Source organism: Stenella coeruleoalba (assembly GCF_951394435.1).
Source record: "Stenella coeruleoalba genome assembly, chromosome: 19".
NCBI lineage: Eukaryota > Metazoa > Chordata > Mammalia > Artiodactyla > Delphinidae > Stenella > Stenella coeruleoalba.
Genome location: NC_137165.1, coordinates 30,397,402 through 30,412,180, shown reverse-complemented (window position 1 = coordinate 30,412,180; position 14,779 = coordinate 30,397,402). Strand labels below are relative to the sequence as shown.

The 14,779-nt window shown below is 54.1% G+C and overlaps 1 protein-coding gene across 4 annotated transcripts in view; it reads right to left on the bottom strand.

Moving 5' to 3' along the window:
- The window catches only part of MSI2 (musashi RNA binding protein 2), a 388,646-nt gene that overhangs the window by 59,456 nt on the left and 314,411 nt on the right, over window positions 1-14,779 (bottom strand). The gene's annotated exons all lie outside the window — the stretch shown is intronic.

Sequence of the window (14,779 nt, the reverse complement as noted above, 5' to 3'; positions counted from 1 at the left end):
TTACATGTTTACACATTCCTCTCGGGCTCCATCAGGTCAGTGATTCTTCATAGCAGGCCACTTGCTATGAAGTCTCATTAAATAGACAGGCCAGTTAGTCTTAGCTCCATTTCACAGATGAGAAAACTGAGCATCAGAAGGCTTGTGTAACAAGCTCTAAGCCATATCCCAGCAGGCGCAGGCCCGGAAGCCGGATTTTTAAAATTTCTAGGTCAGCGACGCCACCATCTCCATAAAACCTGCCCCGGCACGCTCCCGAGGGAAGTAATGAGATTAAACATGGATTACCGGTTTCTCACTTTGCAGCTATGTCTTCAAGTGGTTGCTAATCTTTCCTTTCTGTTTCCCCCTCTGCCTCCAAAATTTCTTAATCCTATTCTGCTCACATCCAGAAGTCATTTACTTAACAACCTTAATGACAGGTAATACAAACCCTAAGAAGTAAGTAAAACTGCTGCCTGTTGAAGTTCCTACACTGTTATCACTAGTGTTCCTTTGGCCCTTGGTGGGCGCTTACTTGCTTTTAGTTTACAGATAGATTTAACAAGCCTTGTTAGCCAGTCATCAATCCCATTGCTGATGAAGATGGGATGTTGTAGAGCAAGGCAGGAGTGCTTAAAGCTGCCGGAACTAACAGCACGACAGCCCGGTAATGACGGGGAAAAGATGAGAATCAGGTACCTTATTTTTTTATTTTTTATTGAGGTACGCGGGCCTCTCACTGTTGTGGTCTCCCCCGTTGCGGAGCACAGGCTCCGGACGCGCAGGCTCAGCGGCCATGGCTCACGGGCCCAGCCGCTCCGCGGCATGTGGGACCTTCCCGGACCGGGGCATGAACCCGTGTCCCCCGCATCGGCAGGCGGACTCTCAACCACTGCGCCACCAGGGAAGCCCCAGGTACCTTATTTTAAAAAGCAGTCTGGGGCCATATAGTACAGAAGCCAAAACTTCACATAGCTCAACAGCTGCTGAGGGTCACTATCACACATTAAATCACTATTGCTCACGGCATGTCCGAGAGATGAAGAAAAAGTTAAATTGTGTGCAGTGTACTTTGTTTTAAAAAGGACCTACACGGGTTATCCATTATGGAGATATTCTCATTCCAAATACTTCAATTAAAAGATATTTTAGTGCTTAAGGCTAGGAGGAAGCTTTAATTACCTATAATATTAACTCCTCTTTCTTCAAAGACGCCGGATAATAAGTATTTACTGTTGCTCTTTAAAGAATGATCACCACGCAGGCTTTAAAAAAATGGACAAAATGGTTCAACGGTCACGACTGATATGTTTAATACAAACAGTTTTTATAGAGTAAAAGGAAAGAGATGAGCATCTCCACAGAGAGGTGGGTAAAGGACTCGAACAGGCAATTCAAAAATGGCTAATAAAGAAGCCTACATCCCCACATGTGTGCTTTTTGAAACAGCAAAAGCCGTAAATGTATACACTTCCTGCAACCAAGAGACCCTACTTCCAGGGATTTATCCTGCAGGGAGGAGGCTATTCACCACAAGCATTAATTATAATTTTTTTTTTAAAAAAAGGAAATATCCTAAATGTCCAAGAACAGGGAGTTAGGCTGAGTTTGGTTCATCCAAGCTGATTGAAAGCTACACAGCTACGGAGAAGCAGGCTGATAATAACATACGCGGGTATTGGGAAACCCTCAGTCCCAGGCAAACCAGGACGGCTGGTCACCCTAACTGCAAGAGGTGGGGAAAAAAGCAAATTACAGTGCCTTTGGAAAATAAACAAGTGTATATATCATATAGGGGAAAAGTACTAAAAAATTACGCCGAAGTTGTCTTAGTTTGTTCTTTACTTCCATTGTGCATTCTATTGTTGTTTATTCCTCCAATTTTTTCGCTTCGAGCACTACTGTCGCAAGCGAGGTGGGGTGATTCTCAAGAAATAAATTCATCAGAATTTGGGTCTTTTCGATTTCTCTCCTAAGCCCAGAGCTGACATTGTGCTCCTGGACTCCAGATCCCATCCCTGGGACTCAGAAGCAGGCTGAGAAGCCTCATTTGCAAGAGGCTGCCTGAGCCTGGGGAGATGGGTGTGCTCTGCAGAGGCAGACAGATAATTACCTAACGCCAACACCGGGATCTGGAATAATACGCTAACCAGCTCACTTCCTAATAGCCCTATCGGTGACAATCTACTGCATTGTCTTATGAAAACCTGCTGCCTGTTCCTAGGCAACCTGATCAACGAAATTTTCAGGTTTATACAATTTTCATTTAGGAAACATAAAGGTTAACTGACTGTAATGGGAGTATTTTAAACAAACCCACCTCCTCTTCCTCTCACAGAACAGGGCTGGCAGCTCTGTTGAATTCTGCTCTGTCTGGGCTAGTGATGTTTCGGGCGGCACCGGCTGCGTGGGTTCTGTCAACCCCTCGCCGTGTCGATGGTGAGCGCTCCCGGAGGCCAGGGGCCGTGGCATGCGCTCTCTCTGGGGGACCCTGCACGTCCCGGGCACTTGGAGTGACAGGCAAAGGCAGCAGTCGCACTAGGGTGCCTGGCCTGGCCTGGCTGGCACGGAAGGCTTCTCGAAAGATTTCTCAGGACCAGGAGGCCTGCCCCCAGCCCTCACTACCTTTGATGATCTCATATGAAGAAAATACACAAAAGGGAAAAGAGGTATAGCTTTTCTCTCCCTGGATCCTGAGTCCTTGCAGTGGGCCTGGGGCTTGCTGAGGATGAAACTCTGTCCTACTCCCATCAGACTGTGAGTTCTCAGGGCAGGGATCAGGGTCTGCCTCTACTCCCTGGTCCCTCAGTGAGGTTCCATACAGAGCACGGATTGACCTACAGGCTCCTTCAGGGAGACCCAGTCTACTTGATGCCACGGTGCTGAGGAACGCGACGGGCCCAGCGAGCGCTAGGCAGCAGGGGTGCAGAGACACACAAGGCAGGGCCCCGTCCAAGGGCCGTCAGTCTATGAAAAGAACAGGTCCTGACTGCCCCGTTCTCCTAACATTAAGGCAAATATTCATCTGTCAGCCTGTCCCTTGTCACTTCTGGGCCCGTAAGCCTCTGGTACCTCTTGAGTGAGCCTACATTTGAGTCACCCCCATCCTTGCTCTCCTCCCACTGGGCCCTGGGCAAACCAGAGAACTTGGCAGGAGCACCAGAGTTACAGTCAGAGCCAGAACTCAGGGAACCAGTCCATCTCCGCAGCTCCACGCACTCAGGCCACACGCGGTCCCAGTTTTCTATTGCTGTGCAACAACCTCCCCCACGCTTGGCGGCTCTGAGCGATAATTTATCGTGCTTCCTGGTGGCTCTGAGTGCGGAGTGGGCCCAGCGGGGCTCCTGCCTGTGGTCGCTCATGTAGCTGTGGTCAGATGATGGCTGGGGCTGGAGCCAGAGGAAGCCTGCCTCGGAGGACAGCCAAGATGCCTTCTTCCCTCTCACGGCGGGCAGCGGACGCTGCTTTGGCTGACTGTTCATCGTGGCTTCTCCGTGGCACTCGGTCTTCTCCCAGCATGGTGGCTGAGTCCCCAGAGGGAGTGTCCCAAGCATGAGCATCCCAAGGGACCGAGGCTGAAGCCACCCAGCTTCTTATCTCAGCCTTGGGAGTCACACTGTTTCTTCCATCACCTTCTACTGGTTACACTGGGCCAGCCTGGATTTGGTGTAGGAGGGGGACACGCTCAAGGACATGAATGCTGGGAGGCCTAGGTCACGGGGGCCATCTTTGGAGACTATGGCACGAGATCAATGGAGAGCAGTGAGCAGACAGGACAGCGGGACCCTTGGTGACGGGCTTGCTGGGGGCTGCCTTCGCCATGGGGCACAAGGCAGGGCACTGAGGCTCCCTTCCCAGGGCAGCCCCAGAGACACTCAACTGGCTCCCCAGGTAAATAGAAGCAAAATAGGAGTGGTTGTCCTGGTGACCTGATCTGCCGCTCCAGCTCTTTCAGCACCGTCCCTTTTACGGTTAGATCCCCTCATTTACGGTAAATGCTCCCCAACGCCCACACCCAAAGTACGCACCCTCAGGCAGCCCTGGCGGGGGCAGAGTCTGAGGGAGAAACGTCTCCGAGGCTTGGGTCTCAGGTCTCCGCCATCAACAGCTCAGACCCCACCTCTGCAGCTTCTCGCCACGGCTGCCATCAATACTGTTTCAAAGGGCAGCTGGAGAAAGTCATCTGGGTGGGGGGGCAGAAGATGGAGCGGGAGTTCCATTGGGATCTGTGCTCGTTAGAAGCCTCAGGGGCCACTTGTGACCAACTGCTCACACCAGGAAGATGAGGCCTCCATTTGCAAGCTTCACGGCTGGCAAAGCCACAGAGTAACCCCACACCGGGGTCCAAATGCCGAGACATGCCAACCCCCCAAAGCTAGATGGATTTGCTTTAAAATTCCAACCTCCAAATATGCTGCTTTGCTTGGCAAACCGGCCTTGGAGGAGAGGGTGTGGCTTCCCTGTAGCCCACTGAACCCTCTTCAATGACAGAACTTCTAGGCTGGGGGCTGTCCCTCCAGAGGGTGAATCGGAGGCTACTGTGAGGGTGACGTGTGGTCCCTGAGCCTCTGTGCAGCTGCTCGTTGGTGCGGGGTGCCTCCGCCCATCTGGGTCCAAAGCAACTCAGCGAGGAGGTCTGTTTCGAACTTTATGTTTAGAAGGAACTTCAAGAGGACAGCACAAAGGACACTGCACACCCCTTACCAGAGTCACCTGTTGTGAACATTTGGTGGCTCCTGCTTTATCATTTGCACGCTCTTTGTCTCTGTCTATAACCGTGTATTTTCCCCTGAACCACCTGAGAGGAGGCTGCGTCCATTACGGTTTGCGTTTCCGAAACATAAAGACATTTTCTTACGTGAGCACAGTTCAGTTAGCAACCTCAGGACATTTAGCGTCTATAAAATGCTGTACTCCAGTTCACCCAATGATCCCTTTCATAGCAGTGTGCCCACCTTGTAGAACAGGAAGCTGAGGCCCACGGACATCATACACGGTGCCTGTGGCTTCAGAACCAGTTTATGTCTGGTGGGTCTGGGTTTGAACCCAGGTCCGCCTGGTGTCACGGCCCAACCAAGGCGGGGGACCCCGTGCCACCCCCTCTCTAGGGGGGGCGATGCTTGGCATTGGCTTTGGAGAAGGCGCTGGGGCTTCAGCGGGGACAGCTGCCCTGCAGCTACTCTGAGTGGCCGCTGTTGCCCAGCTGGCCCGCAGCCCCTGCTCAGGCAAGCTCCCTGCCGGGCACCTTTTGGAAGAGGCTGGCAGTCGGAGAAGCATGCCACAGTCTGGGAAGTGAAAAGGCTTTTGTTCTTCCTTGGTCTCTACACAAACGGCCCTGGTCAGCACGTGCCCCAGGGCCAGGAGGGAAGCCTGGCCTGGCCTCAGTCTGGGGAAACCCAAGCCCCGCAGCCGTGGCCTTGATTTACCACCAAGGACAAGGGAGACCTGTGTGGCCCGAAGAAGCCAGCGTTTGCAGCTTCACTTCTTGCCCCAAACAGGTCACGTTAGAACCATTTACTCCTCTAGGGAGAGAGGGGCCTACTTCAAAGGATAAAATAGGTCTCAAAGAGATCAACCTGGACCACGTGGCTGGCAGGAGGGGAGGGGACAGCTGTAGGTCAGGCCTCTCGGGGTGGGCGAGCGCTCGGGGTGGGGTGGGGGATGGCTCGTGGCTTCTGCTGTGGGCACCATCCCTCTGGGGAGCTTCCCAAAAGACACAGACACCTGACCACCGGCATCTCCTCTGACTCAAGCTGCACCCCCGCCCCAGCCAGGTCCCGGAGGGCTCCAGGACAGTACTGCCTCTCTGAAGCCCCAAGCTGACCATCTCCTGCAGCCCCCCGGCTCTGAGCGGAAAGGCCATGACACTCAGGTATAAAGATTCTGGGGTCCTGCCCCGAGCCAGCAGCTCCCCAGGCTCTCTAGTGAGGCAGGTGGGGTGAGCTGCACCCCAGAAACCACACACAACCCCCCACTGTGGTGTCCCCCATCACAGCCCTTCTTCCTCCTGCCCGCTGCTCTCTCTCGCCCTCTCAGCCAGTCACAAGCCTTTCTGGAGACTCCAGGAGGGTGGACCCTTCATGGGGCTCTTGCCCTCAAGGATCCTGCAGAGCAAGACAAAGCCTAGACAAGCTCCTTGGGAAGGAACTGAGTCTACTGTCCCGCCCCGCGCATGGTGCCCAGAGCCGGCCTCAAGAGCACGGCGGCTACAGCATGTGCTAGAGAACGTGCAGCAGCTGCAAACGAAGATGAGGGCCCTTGTCCCACCATCACTCAGAGTTTCAGGACGGCAGCTGGGTGAACGCCTGGCCTGAGACACCATCACGCCGGGGGCAGCAACCACACCCTGGAAATCCTGGCAGCCGCCCTGGGAAGACCCAGCCCTTGACTCCAGCGGGAAAGGGCATCCAGCCGTCTGGCTATACCTGCGCCTCACTAGTGCCAGCTCTTGTGCCCTCTGCCAATGCAGAGAGGACCCCCAGACATCTCCATCAGACACTGTCCTTGTAGACAGGGAGCAGCATGCGGCCAAGCATCAGAGGACCCACTTGTATGGATTAAGTTGTCTTGTTCCAATGCAAAGGGGTCCTCACAGATAGGGGACCCCCCCACCAATGGAGTCTAAGGAAGAGGGGGTTACTGTGCAAACCGAAATGGAAATGCCAGCCTGGGAAGTGAAGGAGGCCAGCAGAAACGTCTACCTTCAAAGGACACATGCTTGCTATAAGTGGCCCAGACCCATTCGTGACAAGCACTGAGAGTCCCACCGGACACAGAATCTTGACTCCCCTCTCTGGGCAGCAGAATTACTCTGGAGAAGAAGGAACACATTGTGTATTGAGCACTGCCCATATGCAAGGCGTAGTCACGACATCGTCGTGCATGTGTGTGTCTCTGTGTATACATATATTATATAATGTAGAACATATGTCACGACACATACATGTAACACATAAAGCACAGCGCCTGGCACACAGAAGTCCTCCAAGAATGCCCAGCGTTCTCGACACCCTCACTAATCGACTCCCCGTTTCCTCCGTGAGTTGGCCTGACTCACCCCATGGTTAGAGTAGAAAAGGAAACTGAGGCCTCGAAGAAGGATTTGTCCAGGCTCACAAAGCCAGATAATGACAGAGCTAGGATTCAATCCTAGGTCCTCCAATTCAAAACCCCTGTCCCCACCTCTCGGCCTCTGGCCAGCCCTTCCCTGCCTCCCTCTATCCACCCGTCAAGGCCCATTCGGAAGCTGTTCCTCCCACAAGGCCATCCCCGATCCTAGTTCCAGAATTAATTTCCCCACCACTTCCGGGACTAATTCCATCCACTGTTTCCTCTGCTCAGTATTTTATTAAAATCAGCGATGGCAAAGTGAAAACAGTCATAAACCAATACCATTAGCACCTCCTACTCAGCAGGCAGGGCTGGGTGGGGACACAGATGAATTCAGGATGTCGCTCAGAGTCTGGGCAAGGAATGGAGAGGAGCTGGTCCCTAACCCTGTCCGGAGACACATGCCCAGTGTCCACCGCAGCCTCCAAGGGGTGCCCAGATCCAAGGGGGCCTTGTCCTGCAGCCTAGCCTAGAGGCTAAGGTCCCTGGTTTTGTCTCTGCTCCACTGCCAGCTCTGAGCTGGGACCAGCTGCCTGACTTCCCTGTGCCTCAATTTTCTCATCTGTATAACAGAGTAACAGCAATGTCCACCCCACAGGGCTGCAGTGAGCTAAGAAATTAAACTAGCTAATCCTGTAAGTGCTCGCGCTGGATAAAGTTAGGTGGGTCACACCTGACTGTCCTCCACATGGAGCCTAAGTGCGAGCCTTTCAAGGTGATAAAGCTATTTCACATCTGCGCTTAAAACGTAAATCCCAAAGCCTGGGGAGCACAGCGGAAGGGAGAAAGTGGCCGCCACCCCGCGGGCTGGGAGATCTGGCATGCTGCTACTAACTTTCTCCCTGACCTCCCCAACCTGCTGGCCGGAGGGGCCCGTCTTCCTGCTTTCATCAGCAAGGTGTGCTGAGGGAGCTTCCTAGGCTGCACTATTTGGGGAAAAAGCTGATGGTGGCAGCAGCAGCTGTTTTTTTTTTTTTTAATTTCTGGGAACCTGCAAGGGCATTTCAAAGTGAAAAGAAACCTCCGCCTCCAGCAGGTGCCCACATTCTGCCACAAGCCGCGTGTTTATCCCAGTCTGTGGTGGGCGTTGCCAGAGACCCTGCCCAGGCCTAATCTCATTTCTCAATCAAAAGAAAAGAAAAGAAAAGGGCAACGTGGGCATCCGCTCACGCGTCCCCGGGGAAGTCGGGCAGGGCAGGTGAGTGCAGTCAAAGGCCCAGAGAAGGGGAGCAGAGCAGCCTCTTCCAGGCGTCTCCAGGCCCCCTCCCAACCCTGTACCCCCTGGGAGGCAGGGGTAGCACACGTGGAAAAGCCCAGAGGCCTTCGGCACTGAGATACTGAGAAGGATGCTCCGCTCTCCCCAGCCCCCCCTGCAATGACCTCACCAGAGGACAGATGAAGGGCAAACGAGCCAGAGCTCAGGCAATGGGGAGGCCACCACCCTGCAGGCCAAATTACTTCTGCCTAAAGAGCAACAGACATTTACCACCCAACCACCGCAGCCCTCCCTGCTGCCTTCCCCCACTTCCCTCAACACAGACATCCCGCTGCTCGCACAACAGAGCTGGTACAAACAGCTGATACACAAACAGCACGCGTGGAGGGGTGCGCACGCATGCGCGATGGGGGGTGGGCGGGGGAAGGACCGCTCCCTCTCCCACGTAAACACGAGATTCATTTATTAGGTGCCTCTCTGGCGTTTCCTTTTTTTTTTTCCTTCATCCTGCTTGTTTAATGTTACATTTGACGTTCTCATTTTATAGATGGCAACAGAGTCAGAATGGATGGCTAAAATTAGCTTACGAGTGAGAATGACGCTACAAATAGGATGCTGAACGCAGAAGCCTAGTTAATTCCACTCACATTACCTCCCCCCTCTATGCCCCCCACTTTTGGGCTGGTGCCCAACTGAGCTCTCAGGCCTCAGGCTGAGGAGGGGCAGCTGGAGGGAGGGGAAACATGCTGGGTCACTGGGGCACCCTGCCGGGGTCAGCACCCACCCCAGCCTGGGGCCTCCGCGGACCACCTGACCCAGCACCACAGCCCCGAGTCCAAGAGGCCAACCCAGGACTCTGCTGATCTCTCGTCCTCCTGCCCCCTCCCACCCAGAAGACCCCGTTCTGGGGGTTAATCCCCCAACTGTGCCCCAGCTGAAGGTGGCAGGCCTGAGCTCCCACCAGGCTTTGACCTTAGAAGTGGGGTTTTTGTAACCTCTCCAAAGGATGATTAAGCGGAAGTGTCCGAGTCAGCTTCTCTGGGACCTAGCAAATCACATCTGCGGGGGCCCTTCTGCTCTGCTCTGCAGGCTGTGTGCCTTCCCCTCTCCTGCGGGACCCTGCCCCCCCGGCCAGAGCATAGGAGTACCCACACTCACCCCCTCCTGCCCTGGAGACTCACGTCCCAGACCTGCCCAGGTCTGCACACCTGCATTTTACTGACTTGAAATCTGTCCAGGACCGCCTTACCTTATGATTACATCTTTGTTCAGTATAATGATTCTAAGAATAATGATAGTGGTGATGATGATAGCAAGAGTAAGAAGACTTATCACTTTGATAGAGCGTGCTATGGTCTGGTAAAACGCTTCACAAGTCCGAGTTCCAGCAGTCTCTATGGTAGGTGACACATTACCTGTCGTACGGAGAGGAGGGCCGAAGCACAGAAGCCAAGTAACTTGCCCAAGGTCACAGTGAGTAGCAATTAGTGGCTGCACTGTGGGGCACGCAGCAGTGAGGGGTTGGTGGCACCACTGTCGGGAAGGCCTCTTGGATTTACAGCACTCCATTCTGAACGTTCCTTCACTCCCCACCTGCTCAGTGCTTGGCGCCCTCTAGGAACGAAGGCGCTGCTACCTTCCGCAGGCTGCTACCCCAAACCCTGGCGTCTATTTGCTGTCCCCGCCCCACCCCACCCCCGTCCCCCCACCAACTAGTAAAATGCTGACTCGATAGTAGTGAGCCTCGGTGACCACCTTGCTGAGAGCCTTTCCTTGGGCCCATTGAGATAAGCAGACCGCCTCCTCTGAGCTGTATCAGTTTAGGTCAGGAGTTGAAAACTACGGCCCACAGGCCAAATCAAGTAGCCACTTACTTTTGTAAATAAGGTTTTATTTCAACATAGCCATGCCCATCATGTACACACCATGCGTGGCTGCTTTTTGCCCTCTGATGGCAGAGTCGAGCAGCTGTGACAAAGACGTAGAGCCTTGGAGGCTTAATATACTTACTACCTGGCCCTTTACAAAAGATTTGCTGGTGCCCGGCTCAGGCCAAATGGAGGAAACGTGCAGTTACTAAGGAGGGTTTCAGGAAGGCCTATGCCTTCAAGGCTACCAGATTATACACCCGACAACAGAGCAGGCCAAGACCTCCCAGGGCCAGAAACTGAACCAGCACTTCCTAAGCTGCCAAAGGCAGTGGCCATCATCCGTCCCACCTTTCGGAGGAGGAAACAGGTACAGACAGGTGGGTATTTGCTGGGTCACGAGATAACCAGTGGTGGGTCTGGGATTCGGGCTTGGGCAAGTCCTGGGTGTTTCTAAATGACCCGGCAGGTCCCAACTTGGGGACAAGGACACGTGACATCACTCAAGGATCCAGCCCATCCAGTGTGAGCCTCACACACCTTCAGTCAACACTCCGAGACCCAAGTCAGAGGGGAGGCCCCGACACGGAGAGCTTCCTTGGGAGGAGATCTGGTCTCTGAACACACAGGGAGTGTGCAGCGGTGCCGAGAGTCCCAGACTGGCCTGGTGACCCCGGGCCAGGCCAGCTCAGCTGGCTCCACGCTCTTCCGGCCTGAGGCCCCTCACTCCCGAGTTCTTTCCTTCTGACACTGGATGGGTGATTTGTGACCCAACCCCCCACATTATCTCATTAGCAGTGATCCTCGCCAGTGCGTTCAGACTTCAACGTGCGTACAAATCACTGCGCATCTGTCAAAATACAGATTCTGATTCAGTGCATCAGGGGTGGGGCCTGACATTCTGCATTCCTAACAAGCCTGCCAACTGCCTAGCAATTTTCATAAATTGGATCACCTTAAAGGAACAAGGAAAAGGCCTTTTTAAAGGAATTCTATAGTAATCCTTATGTAAAGCAACTAAAAACTCATCCTTATATTGACCCGTCACATCAATCCAGATTTTTCAATGATGAGGTGGCAGCAGGGTAGAGTGGGAAGGACCCAGGGCTGGAGCCAGAATGACACAGGTTCAAATCCCTGCTCTGCCCTTAGAGCCATGGACTGTGGAAGTCCCTTCACAGTTCTGAGCGCTACTGTCCCCCTCTCTACAATGGGACAATGACCTCGTGCATGTAAGCTGCTGGCACAGTGCCTGGTGACCGCCCATGTCCTGCTGTGGATCACAAGTGCCCCTGCCTGGCCCCTTTCTAAATGTACCCCGAGATCTCACCCGGTGAGGCGGGCGTCGCCTCCGACTCCTTGGAGATGGGGGCTGAGCCAGGCCTCTGAGCGGCCTGGCAGGTCTCTGTCAATTCCCACCTGCCTCCCTGCAGGGCCAGGAGGCACTGGGAGGCTGTGCTGGTGACTAATCAGGCAAGTGTCCCCGCTGCTTCAATCAGGGCCCGCGGCGGGAGGGATGTGTCACCACTGCACCAGCGCCGGCTCGCTGAGTGTCCGGGGAGGAGCCCCCTCCGGACGGTCACCAGGCGGCCCTGCGTGCGCATCCGTGTGTTTACTGTAGAGGAGCCATGTTTGCGCTGTGCTCTGACTGTGCCAGGTCGGAGGCCGGGGCTGAGTCTCATCGCTCAGGCCCTGAGCTCCGGTGGCAGCCTGCTGCCCCCGTGCCCCTTGCTGACCTGCCTCTGGGGGGTGGGGGAGATGCCTGTGGCCGACAGGGACCCCTTAGAAGCTCGGCCCTTCTTCCCAGCTGGGAATCCGGCCCCGAGCGAGCCTGTGTCCTTGGCCCTTCTCTTAGAAGAACTTGGAACCACCCAAGCCACAGCACGGCTGCCTGGGAGGGGTGGTCAGCGACCTTGGAAGGCTGTAGCCCGGTGAGATGACCCTTCAGGTCTCTTTCAGCCTGGAGAATGGGGAACAGCCTACTGGGTACCAACGTGAGCTCTGGACCTTAGCTTTCGGCCTTGAAATCTGCTGCTGCCACTCGCTGGCCATGTGGCTCTGAGCAAGCTGCTTAACTTCTATCTCTGCCTCACCTTGCTGATCAGTTAAATGGGGATGATAATTAGTACCTACATCAGACGTGGGTGATAGTCAAATGACATACATAAAGCAAACACTCAGCAAAGCACGGAGCGAGCTCTCAAAAATACTGGCTATTCGTAGGCTCTCGTGTGGGAGCACCAGGTGGGGCTCTCTGCCCATCCCCCTGCCACCACCGCCACGGAGGCGGCCTCCTTAAGGCCAGGCCTCTACGCTGGCAGTGGGGGTGTGTCAGCTCCTGCGGTCCCGGCTTCCCCGCTCCTCTGCAGCCAGAAGCATTCGTGCCTGGCTGTCCTGGACGTCAGGGGAGGGCCCTCATTTTAACAGATGTCCAGGAGATTCACCAACCACATTAGATGGGCAATGGCTTTGGGAATGATAATGTGCCTCACTGTCTCGTGGTCCCTCCCCCAATCCTTCATTCGTCACACAATTATTTATACAGGACCTACTGAGTGCCAGGCACACGAGGACTGGGTCAAGAACCAGAAGAGCTGGATTCAGAGTCCTCTCTCATCATCAGTGAGACCTCTCCTCTCTGTGAATATGAGAAAATGGTAGCTCCAGGGACTCTGTGGGAACGGAGTGTGTGTGGGGGGGTCCCCGCAGCTCTCCGTTCCTGCCCAATTCACAGAGAGACTGGGGCTTCCGGGAGAGCTGCCTTTACAGTTTCGAACCACAGTCCAGTTTACACAACACTCCTACGTGCATTCTCACAACCGCCCCTGTTTCTGCTTGGCAGTCTCTGAGTTCTCAGTCTTTCCGATCTCTCATTTGAATTCTGTCCATAGCACAGTTTAAATTCATTTCCTTTTCTTTGGGCCTCAGAAGTAGAAACTAGTATCACAGAATCCAAAGCAATTCAAGGTTCGGGCTTCCCTACCGATGCGCTTCACATTCCACCCTTCGGAGGAGGAGAGCTTGCCGGAGAAGTCCTTTCATCGACCGCCATGTGGACCATGGCAAGAGCTGACGTATGTCAAGCCTGACCCTGTGCTTTTGCTGTCTCCTCCAGGCCCCAGCCACCCCACGAGGTGGTCATCACAGGCCCTGTGACCGGCAGTGACCCACTGCTTCTCTCTCCCAGCACCTCTAAGTTCCCCTTTAGGGCCTGTACCTGGTGGGGGTGGGCTAGGCACCTGTAGTGACACCTCCGTGGGCTTCTGTGTTCCCGACCACTGCACCCCCAACCCATTCCTCTTGCCTACTTCCATTTCGACTTCTTCTCTTAAAGAACAACTACCAGCCCCAGATTCGAAAGAAAACAGAAACCTCACACTTTGCACACAGTTACCTGCCACAGTCGGCCTCCACCTGAGTGGAAAAGAAGGTGACAAGTGTGCAAGATTGGGGACAATGGCTGCAAACCTCTCTGGCTTCAGGCCAGCCCACCGGTTACCTTTCTGGGGCTGGAACTCTTACCTTCTGATTGTCCCCCACGTCATCTGGGGATTCGCCTCCCCACTTCCAAGCTCAACCAATCGTCTGTACAGTTCACCTGGCAGCCAATACCTCAAGGCCTGTGCTCCTTCACTATCTGGGTGGCCCTGGGGCATATCCCCTGGGCCTCTGTCTCCCCACGGGAACAGTGGGGAGAAGCAAGCCCTTCCCCACTTTGTGTCTCGGGCTAGTTGCCAAGCCCGGCAACGGCGAAGGGCCGGCACATACGCGTTTGCGGCAGCACAGCGAGGCCTCTTGCCAGTCTACACCGGGCTTTCCCGATGAGCCGTTACGTTAAGTCCTGCCAGGACAGGCGTGGAGGCTGCCAGCGCCCTGGGCTGCCCCCTCCACTCCCCGCTGCCCAGGCAGCCCTCAGTGGAGTCCGTCAATAGCTGGCCTGGCTGGGAGAGACAAGGTCTCCGGGCACTGGAAGCAGGTTTCCCTTTAAGCCTCCTGTCTCTCTAGACCTGGGTTATTCCTACACACTTATGTCCCCTGTACCATTTTAATGCCTGAACTGACACCTCCATACCCCAGAACGCAAAGAAATAGTATTTTCGTTTCAGATGCAGATAATGGCTAGGAACAATACGAACAATATTATTATTGTAGTGCCCTGGGAAAAAATTAGCAAGTCAAATATTGAATCAGGCCTGTAGCACCACAGGCTAAGCAGATTGCTTTGATCTTATCCATGCTAAAAGCTCTATTATTTAATTTAAAGTCAGTGAACACATATCAGACCAATATACAATGTGTATCTGAATGCATGTTTCAGAAGCAAAGGAATGTTTTGACTAAAGGAAGAAAATATCAAAGTTACAGCGGCAAGTGAACACAAATTTGCCCTCCCTCTTCTCTTGGGGCTGGAGGTGCTGCTGGCCAACCAAAATGTTTTGGTTCTCAAGGACCTGCTTATGGCTCCAGAAACACCTGCTGAGCTCCCATTTTTTCTGGAACCAACAAGGAAGGGGTTTCTCACCCACCTACTAAATTTGAAGAAGGGAGTTTGAGACCTCAAGTCGGCATGCATGAGCTGCACATGGTATGGCGCCCTCTGGTG